The sequence below is a fragment of the Cupressus sempervirens genome, chromosome 1 (genome assembly GCF_028749045.1).
Source record: "Cupressus sempervirens isolate cs-2001-9-10 chromosome 1, ASM2874904v1, whole genome shotgun sequence".
NCBI lineage: Eukaryota > Viridiplantae > Streptophyta > Pinopsida > Cupressales > Cupressaceae > Cupressus > Cupressus sempervirens.
In genome coordinates, this window is record NC_143118.1 from 63,978,700 (window position 1) to 63,991,630 (window position 12,931).

The following is a 12,931-nucleotide window of genomic DNA, read 5'->3' on the forward strand; positions in this document are numbered from 1 at the left end:
GAGAGATAAGATTTTAGTATGGGGAGAGATAAAAGTTTAGCATTTTAATTTTACTTTCATTCCCGAATTAAACTTTTCTTTAACTTCTAATGTAAAAACATCAAGGTAAAAATTGCCTCTATCTAGGGACAATGACTTTGTAGAATGCTGAATCAACCCAGCCTTGAACAAGAGTAGTGCTTTATCACAAGGGCTATAGAGTCACCTAGAAAGGAGATAAATATATGAAAGAGGACTAGGCACACCAAAATTGTGATCAAAAGCTAAACAAAAATGAGGTAAAGACACAAAAAAACTCCTAGCTAACATATGTACATGGTAGGAAACCCCTACCTCTAGTAGCTTACGCTCCAAATTAGTCATACACATCCATTGATAGGATAAGGAAAATATATACCATAGTGAGCTAATAGGTGGCAACTCCAAAGTTTTAGCAAAGTCATATGTAGGCTTTCTCCTTGATTTCCAAATTTTAGATTCCAAACATGATCCATTTCTTTGGATGAGAGAATATATCCAAATAACCATTCCTCATAAAAAATTTGACTTTAAAATCAAATCTTCTTCCTATTGCATGTCATTACTAATTTCATTTTGAAAGAGAGGTAGTATTAGATTCTAAAGCTTTTTAATGAAATACTAGTGTTTTGCTCCATCTAGAAACCCCTCTACTTGGATTTCTCATGATTGATTATCATGAATCCATTGGCTCTTTAATGATATATAGAGGTTTTCTTCTTCAATTACCATGGTCCTTGTTTAAAATTCTGAGCAATGCTTTCGATTTGAAGGTACATCTTCCTTGTGTATAACTTGCGTTATTCATGATTCATGATCATGTGAACCTAGGATGAGATCTGCCTCTTTGAACTTTGATTCTTGGTCGGGTGGGGTAGGGTTCACTTGTACTCCATCTTCATATTTCTTAATTTCTTGATTTGAACATACCTCATGAACTTTTGATTCCTTTGTGAATTTATCTAAGGTCTTTGTGTCATTACTTGCAACATGATCCTTTTCAATTTGTATAGAACTCCAAGGAGTGAACACCTATTTTGATGTATGTACCTTCATAAATGATGAATCATAATCATGATCAACAACTTGTGAGGGCTTAAAATGGGAGTCACTTCCTAGAGAATTAAGACCTTGATCAAGAGGGGATCTTGAATAGATTTGGATATTATCATGAACCTACTCGAGTTTATGAACACTTACACTTTCCTAATCACATGCCTTGATAAGATCTTCGATATCTTTACTCATACAAATAAAATTGATCCTTTCCAAAATTTCCTGATTCTTGATATTAGCATTATCCATATCTAGAAATTGATTTTCAATGGTAGGATCTTGACTTTTATCAACCTTGTTCTCCTCTTCGATGACCAATGATAGAGAAATGGGAAGATACTCTCCACATAGGAAGTCATCATTTGAAGCATCAAGACACCAACTTGGAAAAGTGATCACATTTGATTCATCTTCTGAAACTCTCTATTCATCATTCTTTTCAAACTATAGGTGCAAGCATCTATGTAAAGATTTTGATGCCTCTTCATTGGGATCCCTTTTTTTAGATTCATGAATGACTTCTATTACCTTCTCAAGATCTTTGTAATGCCTATCACAAGGCTCAATACATATTTATTTTCCTTTTTCACTTAACTTTTCTTAATCATCTTCTACTCATACATCTTCTGATAAATCCCTTTCAATATTCTTCTTGCAAGGTATTCCATCAGCGAGAAAATGATTTCCCCCTTCATATTCTTGTTCAATTTTCTACAATTTTTGAAGCAATGTAGAGTATAGTTTGGTAGGATCGAGTTTTTTATTACCATAGAAGCTTCTTAACAATTGAACTCGATTAGGATCACTAGAAGTATTATTATTTTGAGCAAGTGGTGTAGGTGTTGAATTACTTTCTTGATCAACAAAATCCAACTTTGATTCACATGAATCATAATTTGGAATGAAGTCTTCTTTGTGCTCGTATGTAGAACTTCTTTATGAAAATGATCTTGGGTTGCAAGAGCAAAATTGATTGTCTTTACTATCTTCTTCATCTATCTTTTGTAGAGTGTGAAGTAAAGATGGGTGAATCTTTTCTGGATCAAGCTGCAAGCCACCATAAAAACTCTTCAAGAAATCAACTTGTATCGGTTCATCAAGAGTCTTCTTCTTTGGATATGAAAAATATTCATCATCACTATCACTTTTAACTTTTCCTTTGTACCAAACCATGATTCTAAATTCACATTTTTAGATAGAGTCGCCATTATTCAATATTTGAATAGAGTCACTAACCTTCATTCCTTCAAGGGAGGTACCTTTTATTAGCCACCTTACTAATTATCATTTTCTTGATCTTGAATGTGGGTACACTTTTGCCCGTTCCTTCTTGGAATAGAAAATTTTCTCTCAACGACCACAATGTTCTGGTTGATATAAGCTCTTTGCAAGATTTCTCCAAATTCCTTTTCTTCTTCTAGAACTTGATTCACTTGATGATATTGCTGAGCACTTCGTCTACACCTCTAGGCTAAAGTGTTCAAATAAGAAATTATGTCTTCTTGTGTGTCCTAGAAACCAAGATTCGGCTTGAGTACTTGAATCACATTCTCATGTAGAAACACCATCTTGCTCCATCATAGGCAAATGATTAATCTTTCTTGTTCAAATCACCAGTAGAGTTGCCAAAAAAGTGTTGGTAAGAAGATTTATCACTTAGAAAGTACATGATTTGGCCCAATGGAATGTGTGGAAAATTATTTTCTCCAATAGTTAGATAGGCCCTTGGTATATGATCTTCCTTTGAGTTTAGAGGGGAGATCCCTCGTAAGATGTAATTTTGATTTTTTCAAATAAAAATGTACTCAGAATTCAAAGATTGAAAGAAAGCTATTGATGACGAATGCACCAAAAAAAATCAAAGCTTCCCTCAAACAACTTAAACTGCTAATAAGAATGATCAAGAACTATGTTTAAAGGCTAGCAATATCTCAGTGATGATTCAATGATTCACTAACATCTACACCGTAGGAGGAGGCTACATGGAGGGGATAGGAGGCTGTTGCTCAGGGAGATATGAGGCTGTTGATCTGTCATGTGAAGGTCAATGTATGTAGTATGCGTGTGTGTATATAATGTGTAAACCTAAAATTTAAATTTAAATACACAACTTTTAATAAACTTGAAATTTATCAAGTACAAATTCATGAAATTAAATGTATATAATATGTGTAAACATGAAATGAACATAACATAGGTATAGTACTACATGTGTGAACTTTTACATCCTAAATTAAAATATAAGATTTAATAAACTTGAAAATTATTGTACTTGATATTTAAGAAACTAAAATTTTGTCAACACATGAAATTAAATAATACATGTTTAAACATGAAATTAACATATGTTATGTACATGTACATAGAATTTCATAAGGATGAAACAAACATAACACATGTACATGTGTACATTGTGTGTGCATGTGACAAATTCATAAAATTGTTTTAATTAAGTCTAGATAGAGTCTAGATCACATGGGTGGACTACCTGACACATAACTCTAGGTTAAATATAGAAAGAGATTTACTATATAATTTAATAGGTAGATTGTCATGATCATGGCTAAGGTTACTAGGGAAATAAGTAGGACTATGATTAGAGTTAGTGTTAGTGTTAAGTTTATAGTTAATTTTAGGGTTAGGCTTAAAGTTAAAATATTAGGGTTAGTTTAAGACTTATTAATTAGGGTTATAGTTAGGTTTAGAGTTATAAAATTAGTACTACATATTCTTCTTGAACTACACATGACTCAGAGTGCATAAATTAATTTGAATAGGGTTGGCATTCATGGTTAATGTTTTATCATGATTATGGTTTATATTATGGTTCTAGGGTTAATTTTAGGGTTACCTAGTTTAGTATTAAGATTAAGTTTAGGGGACCATTATTAGGGTTTAATCATGGTAAATCTTCATTAAGTTAGGGTTAGGGAAAGATTTAGGGCTAGGGTTAAAGGAGTGTGTGTTCAGAATAGTGTTTTATGTTGAGTAAGCTATTATGGTTAGAGTTAGGGTTAGTGTTATAATTGTGTAACTTATATAGTTAGATTATTAGTGTTTAATATCAGTGTGAGACTTACGTTAGCATTATAGGTAGAATTATGATTAGGTTTAGGATTTAGTGTTAAATGTTGAGTAAATTAATATAATTAGCTTGTTATTAGGTTTAGTATTACCTAAGATTAAAAGGTAAATATGTTATGGAACTATAGTTACATGGTTAGGCTAAGAGCTAGGATTGTGGTTAGAATTTCTAGAGCTATATCATTAGAATCATGATCAATGTTAGGGAAAGTGAATATAATTTTTAGGGATCTTTAGGATTAAATGTTTAGGGTTAGTGTACAAATCTAGATTACAAGTTTTAGTTAGGATTCATAAATTGGTCCATTTTTTAAGGTTAAGAAGTGAGGATCGTGTTGTAAAAATTTATAGATTGTCTTCACATCATGGTTAGGTGTAGGGATAAATTTTGGGTTAAAATGATATAACTTTAGGTTTAAAGGTTTATGTTTCTAGGGTACAACTTAGATTTTATGGTTATGGTTAGAATCAACCTATCAATTCTAGGGTAAATATATAATTTTTAGAGTTAAGATTAGGATTAAATTTATGTGAGGGTTAGCATTGTGTTACATGAAATTTCTAGGGTTGGGATTGCATGATTATATTTATTTAAATTAGATTAGGTTAAATTGTCAAGGTTTAATTAGACTTTCAAGATTAGGGTGAGGAGGTCAAGGTGAAGTTTATATTAGGGTTCATATATGTGACCTAACCTGTTGGAACTAATGTTAAAGGGTTAGTTCATTGAAATTAAATTATTAGCAGTAAGGTGAAGATTTAAAAACACAAACACATAGACACACACATGTATATATGAACTTAAATTTTAATATATTACAAGTTCACATGCGTACATTAAAACTTTAAATGTATGTGTACATATCCACAATATGTATGTATACATACATGTATATATATGCATATATACACATATACATGTACATATGTATGTGCATGCATATATATATATATATATACATGTACATGATATATAACATATATACATATATATTTATGTATAGACATGTGCATATATATACATATATGCATGATATATATACAAGATATAAATTTATCCATACATACATGATATATATATATATATATATATACACACACACACATGATATATACATGTATACATATACATGATATATATATGTACATACAAAAAGCATATATAAAATGAAACTAAAAATGTATAAAATGAAACTAAAATTGTATAAATGAAACTAAGAACATATAAAATGAAACTAAAAACATATAAAATAGGTTGAAAAGGGGGAGAATCGTACCTTTTTCAAAGGTTGGTAAATTCGGATGCCTCTCTTTTTTTTGCTTCTAATCAAAACTTTTTGGCCACTGTCGATCAAAACTATTCACCACTATCGTAAATGACATGTGGGGTCGCACAAAACTATTTGAACATTCCCATTTTTCTTAAACTATATTAACTATTTTCAATTGAAACTAATCCATATAGTTTTGATCAAAACTAAGGAGCCCAATAGCGGGGTTAACAAACCCTAGTTGGACTTCATAGTTTCGATCGAAACTACATAGAAAGTTTCGATCGAAATTATATGGCATGGAAAGTTTTGATAGAAACTTTGATTTTGATTAGTTTTGATAGAAACTAATTAGTTTCTATTGAAACTTTAAAAAAAAAATCTATCCAAACTAAGAGATAAAAATTTCATGGTTGCAAGATTTTGGAGGAATTTCTTCCTTCAAAAAAGTGTAACCCACTATTGTGGGTTCACATGTCCATGTCAATTATTCAAAGAGGTCTACTTATTTACTAAATTTTATTTTATTCTTAAAATAATATTGAGTGATATTAAAGGTTAAAGACATTAATTTTCCACAATGCATCATCTTGTAGCAATAATTTCTAGAAATGATTGTGTTGGAAGTTTTCGCATCAACATTTCATGATCTATATTAAAGGTGTAATTTGAGTTAATTTTTTAATTTTTAGTTTCTACCATAAATAATAAATTGTTACAAGTTTGGATTTGATTTTTCCAAAATTAATGTTAAAAAATCAGAATTTTATATTATACATAAGATATTATAGTCTTATTTTTATTGATTTGATTTGTAAGACCTAAGTTTAAAAATATATAAATTTTATTTTACAATTTTAGAAAGCTAATAAAAAATTTAGGTTATCATAAGTGTTTGTAATGTTATTTAAGATAAGGAATAGTAAAAAAATTGAGCACCAAATCTTGTCATAATTTAAACTAGAAAACTTTATATTTACAACTTATACCCTTCTAGTTGATGAAAACAACTACAAAGTTTATAAAAAGTGTCCATAATTAATGTTGATAGGCATTCTACAATGGTAAAATGGGCGGGGTGGGATGGTGTGAGCGTGTTAATGTTAAATTCGATTCTTCTAGGTTAAATTTGGCAACCATCTACATGTCAAAAGTTTAAATATTATTATAAACATTACATTCTTTTTAAAATAATTTAATAAATACCAAATAAATTATTTGTTTAAATTATAATAATTGGAGATATAAATCATCCATTTTTTAGGAATTAAAATAGAAATTTTAAGTTAGTAAAAAACTAAATAAATTGAGATAAAGGAAATGTAAATAATTTTAGATGTAGTAAATTAAATTATTATTATTTTATAATGGATATCTATCGGCATTTCTTTAGATAGATTTATTTAAGATATCTATACTAGTGACTAAGTACTTGACTTTAGTTATGCATTTACTTATAGCTTAAATTTTATATGCAAATTACTAATTTCATAATTATAATTATAAATATTAGATATATTTTTTTTTTAAATTATTAATATATATATTTGTATACTTATAATAGAAGTGATATTTTCTTTTTAAAGTTAAAGAATTATAATCATAATTATATAGATAGTTGAAATTTTGCATATTTAATTTATTTAAAATTAGAAGAATATATTAAGACAAAATAAAAAATTAATGAATAATATATGTTATAAATTCTATTTTTTTTATGAAATTTATTAATTGAATATTATATAAGTTATATTTAATTTTTATAATATATAAATTATTACATACATTTTAAGTATATTATAATATTCTAAAAAAATATTTTATATTAAATATATTAAATCTTTTATTATTATTAATTTTATTCTAAAAATATAAATTATAATCATATATTATTAAATATCAATTTTTATTATGATAAAAACATAGTTAGAATGATAGGTTAAAACATGCTAATGGAATTTCTCCCATATAAGACAAAAATTGATTTAGCCAATCATGGAAAGACATTGTTTTCATTCATTTCACTAGAAAATATCATTTTAACATACACCTTCTCTACAAGCCTAATTTTTGTCTCTACATTTTCCCTAAAGCTTTTATGTTGGAAGAAATACAGGATTCTAGTTTTCTAGTCAAAATGGATGATGAGAGAGATTGAATTGAGTTGTGGTGAATTGAGGTAAAATGGTATAAGTTCATCCATGTGCTTTGATGTCCATCACTAAGGATGGGTTCATAGCTCTCATGGAGGCTATGGAAAGATATGATAAAATGATGATCATGTGTACTTGGTAAATACATGGAAGGATCACAAACCTACTATTAATGGGATCACTTTTGAAATTAATGAAGAAGTTATAGCCCAAGTGATTGGCCTATCTTTGGAAGGCAGGAAATGGAAACATGTCACCAAGGTTGTAGATGAAACAAGTATGAAATAGTTCTTCAAGGCCAATGAGGAGTCATTGCACATGAGAGGTGGTTTCTAGAGAAAAGATGCCAAATCCATGAAATGATGTCTACTACTTGATAATGAAGTATCTTACCTTGGAGGGTCACTTCAAAGTTAGCAATTACTACCACTTCCCTCTACTAAGCCATTTTTGGTACCAAGATGAGATTTCCTTTCCTTTTTTCTTACTTTAGGATCTTGAAGCATCAATCATGGATATTAGAAATTATAGTGAGGAAATACTATTCTTCACCAGGGTCTCATATTTCACTTGTACAACTTTTATTGTGCTATGTGTTCTGCACACAATATTATTTTATTACAACCTCCATCACTTAGTACCTTCCCTGTGGCTATGTTGACCTACATTCCCAACACCATTTTATTTCTTAGGAATCCCCTTCCTCTAGTGCTCTCAAAATTAAGGACCTCACTAATGTGTCTTTTGCCCAATTAAACCCTAAACTAGTGATGGTTGTGGTGTGGATATGGGTGAGGTTGGGATGGAATTAATTGGGGGTAGAAGATATTCCCATAGAATTGCCTCAAACCCCAATAAGTAAAGAATGATGAAAAAATAGGAAAGTTTGGAAGAGGTGGATTTTGACTTTGAGTCTAAAGGTAGTTGGGAGAAAGGAAACATGTGAGGAAATAATAGAAATCTAAGAGGTTCTAGTTATTGAGGATGATGAAGAGGAAATTGCTAATAATTCATCCCCGAAGATGACAAAAGTTTTTTAGGATAACGATATATCTCATGTGTTGGCTACAATTTGGACATGATAGATCTCACATCTAAGAAGGAGACTCTAGGTTCTAATGACAACTCCCCTATGATTTCCATCTCTCCTCTCATGAAGCAAAAGGAGGACCCCTTGTTGCTCCCCCTATCCACCCCATCCCACTACCCTCAATATGAAGAAAATCACTTTTGTGCAGGTTGAAGATGAGATAAAGAACCTATGGGTGGGGAATGAGAAAATGAAAAAGATGGTCACGGAGCTGGATGTGAGGTTAACCACGAGGGCAGAATTTGCTGCTAAGTCATGCATGCTACTACTAGTACCCTCTATCTCTTGCAATTGGAGAAGGTGGGAGGTAAAGTAGAGGAGGAAGATGAAAGCTCCTAGATGTTCTATAACTTCCTTGTGGATGATTGTGTGGATGCGTTGCTATCAAAACCACCCCCCTAGGAGGAGAAGAAGGTTTGACCTCTTCCTGTGATGTTTATGTTTTGCTACTTTTTATAGTTATTGTTAGTTAATGTGAAAATTTGGACTTTTAAGACTTTTATTAATACCGTTGATGGTATAGTTGATACTACTTACTATTTTAGTACTATCTTCTGGCGTAACTGGTTAGTTACTTGGTTGCTAAACTCTTTTTGTAGCAATGTGTTTTTGATATTCAATATGGGTAGCTAGTTTATTTTTTTGTTGGTCAGTGAGCTATCACTACTTTATTTCTTCTTGGGCCAGTCAACTATTATTGACTGCTTTTAATATATAAAATAAAAAATAATATTTTAAATTTTTGAAGTTAAAAATCTTTTATATAAATCTAAATTTGTATGATAGAAAATTGTTATTGGTCTATGTCTTTAGTTTTAATCACTCTATAAATCATAAAATCTCAAAAATCATCATAATAATACTTAGCCTACAACAAATATCAATAAAAATACATTTAAACACATCTCATCATTAGAAATCGTAACTTCTTAAAATATAAATTCAAAAATCTCCCTCTTAATAGATACTAGTATACGAACATGAATGTCTTTTATGTATACATATTTTAGAGTTTCATTATATATAAATTAAAATCTTAAAGTTGTTTCTTAACAGACGACTTAAACATCACACACTAAGGCTTGATTCCTAAGATTAAAGTGTTAAAGAATCAAAGTTGACTTATTTTTTAAACTTAATTTCTTCCTTAGCATGTGATGTTTAAGAATGGTCATTACTTAGACTAACCACACAATAAACCTTTGTGATACTTGTAATAACTTGGACAAGTCTACCACTAGAATTCTGATGAATTGAGGAGTTGCATCTGTTCCACCAACTTCAATGAATTGCACGAGTAGCTATATCAGATTGCTATTGATGACATGTACACGAATTGTAGAATACAAATTAATGAATACAAAGAGGCACGCCATGCCCTGCCATAACCTTTTAATCTATACTCATTTTTCATTTTTTTAAACTTACCATTCTTACATTCACATTCCTGACGATCTAAATATTTATCAGCATGAGACATGCACAATCCCACTGGACTTTAACTTATAATAGTCTATTAGTTTGTATTCTCCTCCATCCTCGTGCGTAATCTCAGTGATCTTTTAACTTATAATAGTCTATTGGCTCATAATCTCCTCCATCCTTATCTTGGGAGTCAAGCATAAAAATAGTGGTGGGGTGGTGGGGAAATTAACATAATCTTCACATATAAAACCAAATCTAAACATTCTAGAGCCGAATCCGGACATGTCAGTATTTAGTAAGGAGTTGCTACAGTCCAGAACACAATATCAACTATTCTCGTTATATAAACAACTCCTTCAATATTCCATGCCAATCCAATATTACTATCTATCGATCATCCACAAATAATGACGAGGAGGGAGTCGAAGAAGCATTTAGTAGTACTTGCGGTGATTATAACAATGTTTTCTTCACTGCAATATTCTGCCCAAGGCGCATATCGGCCATCAAAGGACAAAATAACTCACCTGCAATTCTATTAACATGACAGAATTGCGGGAAAAAATGTGACGGCAGTGGAGGTGGCGTCGGCTCCGACGACAAAGACGTCGGCAACTGAGTTCGGAAAGGTGTTTGTGATGGACGACCCATTGACGGAGGGGCCCGACCCGTCCTCCACAGTGGTTGGCAAAGCGCAGGGTCTCTACGCCTTCGCCAGTCAAGAGGAGCTTCGCCTGCTAATGGCGCTCACCTACGTTTTCCAGGCAGGGAAGTTCAACGGCAGTACGCTTTCTGTTGTGGGTAGTAACGCCATTCTTAGCAAGGTGAGAGAGCTGGCGATTGTGGGAGGAAGTGGGAAATTCAGGCTGGCTCGGGGATACGCCCTCGCCAGAACTCACATCTTCGAAAAATCTGGCAACGCAATCGTTCACTACGATGTCACCGTATATCATCACTGATTATAATAATGGGCCAACATTGTTTGCCCTAATATCTTGTATTGTTCCGAGCGGCTTAAACGGTGGATGTTAAATAGTCAAAGTGTTAAATAGTCAAAGTTTGACTTACTTTTTCAAACTTAATTTCTTGCTTAGTGTGTGATGTTTAAGGCTGGCCATATTGTTCTTGGTTGGATTCTCAAATAAATGTTGAAAGCTGAAATTCCGTGCTCATTTATTTTTAGGTTGAATAAAGCTGGAGTTACAATGTAACTACATCCCAGAGCATCCAACTGCAATACATACAAAAGCGTTTGAGTAAATTAGAATTCTTATGCTGATAAAACCCACTTTGTTTACCCATTCTTGTGGGACTGTTTTATGCTTAAATCTATTTTGTTTTTGTTATCTCTTTTCGGTTGAAGACAATCTATGTAATTTTAGGTGTCAAATTAATCTTTAGTTTGTAATTTCAGTTAATAATATTTGATTTGTAATTTCAGCATTTTTGTTAATAATCTTTGATTTGTCATTGTTCGTTTTGTAAAACTTTATATAGTCCTCTGAATTGGTCAAAATATTAAAGTTTAAACTTCAAAATATTAATTTTTAAACTAAAAATGCATTTGAATATGTATGATGATGATTAGAATTGAGGACTCTTTTATTAATATTATCATAATTTCTTTAGAGGTGGTAGTAGAACTTCTATATAGTCCACCATGAAAGATTTTTATGTCTACATTTTTTGGATGTCTACATTTTTTAGAGTTACATTGAAAACGAGTATCAATAATTGTACAATTGTTAAGAATTTGTTCTATATACAAAATTATAAAAATTGTCTTTTATAATTTATATCTGATATTTATTAGACACTTAAATAATCACACAATAGCTTTAAATCAATACACACTCTTCTTATAATTACTTTGATTAATACCATAATAAACTTGAAAAGACTCTTCAATTTAAATGTAAACTTTTTCAATTATTAAAGATATGAATACTATTGATGCATGTAAAATACTTAGTGGGCTTCTACTTATCATGTATGAAAAGATGACAGTTGGAAAGGTGAAGAAAGAATGAAAGTTGTAATCCCCTTCACCTGCATAGGAAATAGAAATAAAAGAAATACACGTTCTCTTCAAAATAATCATATAGCCCAGTAGGGCGCAGTTCCTTCCGTTCAGGGACTATATATTATAATCTCCTCCATCCTTTTCTTGCAGAGAATAGTGGGAATCTTAAAAAAATGTTTATACCTATACAACAAATCTAAACCATCCAGAGCGGAATCGAGATGTTATAATTAGGCGGGTCAACTTTGTAATGGAAATAGTTGGTAATTGGTACATTCCAGAATATAAAATCAATGTCAGCATTTGAGTTCAATGTCAAGGAGTTGGCAGAGTTCAGAATATGATATCAACCATTCTCGTTTTAGAGCATGTCTTCAATCCCAACCTTCAACACCAAGCCATTTCTTTAAGACATCAGTTGTTTAATCCATTCTCTATTCTAAGTTATTTCAAGCTTAGTGAAAAAAACGTGTAGTACCGAAAAAACAATCAAATTAATTTTAGAGGATCATGTGTAAACGTTATTGATTTTTTTCAAAATGGAAAACAAGAGTTTTCCAATAACTATCTAAAATTTAATAAAATACATCCATAAAATTGGATCGTAAAGAGAGGAAAAGTGTGTAGGGAGAACAGAAACAGAGTATAGAAAAATAATTTGAAAAATGAAGTACACTATTGATGGATTGCTTCTGCAACCAAAATTATTATTAATATCATATATAGAGCACAAAGAACATAGATACAGAAACATATCTCGGCTGAGTTGGTCTCTTATTGTGACAAGTGATTGTCAGTTATTACAACAGCA

At 31.0% G+C, this 12,931-nt stretch overlaps 1 pseudogene; it reads left to right on the forward strand.

Annotated features, from left to right (window-relative positions):
• Nucleotides 1-10,504: 10,504 nt before the first annotated feature.
• On the forward strand, nucleotides 10,505-11,056 carry LOC149576167 (dirigent protein 23 pseudogene; annotated as a pseudogene).
• The last annotated feature ends 1,875 nt before the right edge of the window (nucleotides 11,057-12,931 follow it).